The sequence below is a fragment of the Schistocerca piceifrons genome, chromosome 1 (genome assembly GCF_021461385.2).
Source record: "Schistocerca piceifrons isolate TAMUIC-IGC-003096 chromosome 1, iqSchPice1.1, whole genome shotgun sequence".
In the NCBI taxonomy this organism is placed as follows: Eukaryota; Metazoa; Arthropoda; class Insecta; order Orthoptera; family Acrididae; genus Schistocerca; species Schistocerca piceifrons.
Genome location: NC_060138.1, coordinates 748095690 through 748097990, shown reverse-complemented (window position 1 = coordinate 748097990; position 2301 = coordinate 748095690).

The window sequence follows — 2301 nt, the reverse complement described above, 5'->3', positions numbered from 1 at the left end:
GCTATAGGGCTGGTGTGGCTCCAACATAAACCACGTGACTGTTGGCAAAACATGGCGGGATTTCAAATGAGTGGTCTGACATCCTGTGTTTGTCTCGTATTCTACCCACATTTCTCAATTGACTGCCAAACGCTTCCAACAAAAATTACTTTTTTATTTGCGAAAAATTATGTCAGAACTACATTTGACCTGGATTTGTTCACAGTACCATTTATAAAATCTAAAAAATATATCGAAGGCCCCTCTGGTGGGCAGTAGGACTAAATTACTATAAACTATCAGTTAAAGTAAAATGTCGTAAAAATTCTTTTAAACAGTAAGAGTGGGATCGTGTCAAAACTTTAAATATTGGATTCGCCGCGTTTTGAGCTCTAGCACTTAAAAAAGAAAATGGGATTTTGGAATTATGTCAACTATAGGTCCCAAAATTGTCGACTTTAGGAGCAGGTCTATTTTAGAGTATCAATTTTAGGTGCACTTCAAAGGTTCAGTTCCTACTATTTTTACAAAAGTTTAAACTATCAGTTTAAAAAAAAATGATATTTTTGATGAAAGGTGAGACTGAAGTTTCAGAAAATAATTTTGGAACCTACATTTATTTAATAGTATTAGAAGGTAGAAAAAAAATGCTCTTCATGTGTCGACTATATGTGCTCTTACCTTACTATAATCTCACTTGTATATACAAAAAGGCGCGTATGTGCAGATGGCTTAAAGTTTTTCCGTTTCAGGGCCTGTATCCAAAGCTGTCTTCGGTTTTCATCCTTAGGGAACCTTTGAGTAGGAACGAGAAACACTTATACTTACTTCTGTAACCGAATTATCACAGATACTTTCCAAAATGTAATATGAGTCTGACTTTACAGGCATCACTTTCAACACTTTAATTTACGTGATACTCTATTTCAAGTGTAAAAAACATATAAAAGTCACTTCAGCAGATTTCAATAAACGTATCTGCATTATCATAGAAACACACGTGAAATGTAATGCCATTTCCCCCGACAAAACACTGAGTACAGCCATAAGCGCCACACGAAACAACCATGTTTTGCCGACATTCACGTGACTTTAGCCCAGAGATGTTGGAGCCACGAAAATGACGTCAGGGCCAGTCTATTATATTTATGGTCGAAGCTTAGAACTCAACTGTATAGCGGAATAATGTGATGCTGCAACGCAAATAAACCGCGCCACACAATTGTGCGTATCGGGTCTGAAAGGAATATATACGGCTACAGGACATTCCAGTACAATGATACTTCTAGAATGTACTCGAACCGAATACAGAAACTAAAATTTTACAGTCCAGGTGAGTTTTGAAATGACGACCCTCCATGCAACAGTTTAGTATCATAACCACTACACCACGGTGCTACTCAGCTTCTTTTGAGACAATATCGGTAATAAAGAATGTATATTTGCAATGAAAACCAGACTTTGCATCCAATATGTAATTAGAAACTGGAAGACGTGCATTTTTATTGAAGAATGATAGTTAAGTATGAGTCAGTTAACATATATTTGATGAATTTAGATATTCTAACTGGAAAAAAAAATGTTTTATAGAACACATCGAGTTTCGAACCACCGCCCACCAGCATACACTAATTTCATTCTACGACAATAGCGTTGCCCCACACATAGTAAAATACATTGTATTTATTACATAGTGTTTCTCGAAAAACGTCAGACCTGACTTTTCTCTCTAAACTTGAGAACGGTGTTCCACATGAGTGTTTCACTAGGAAGCAGGAAACTGTTGTCCACGTCCACAGTGCATAGTAATAGCGAGGCAATCAGAGCACAAGTAATATTCGCACGGACAAAGTTGATAATTGGCACGGTGGCTGATGAGAGCGACTGTAAGTGGGAAATGCCTTTACAGTCGCTCCCCTCAGCCACAGCGCCGAGTGTCAACTTAGTTTGCGTGTGCAGTAACGTTTACAGAGGCTATGACTGTACACGATTTTTGAAATAAAAATCACGTAGCTAAAGTATGATTAAGAAAAACTATGATGGTTGTTAATACATTAGAATATCTTAAAGGTTCTTCTGTAGTGACATAGTAGTAAGATATCTAATACATAAGTTGGATCTACTTCCAAGAGTGGAACAACGCCCAACTTACAAGAGGTACGGATTCCGACCAATCATCGCGTTTGTGGATGTTTATATCCGGTTTATTCTTATGATGAACGAAGTATAGCAATGCGCTGTTGAGGTTCCGACAAAGAGGCAAGCGCTACTGTGTGCAACTAAAAGAGCAATTAATCTGACCCATCAGATAAAGATTTCTTA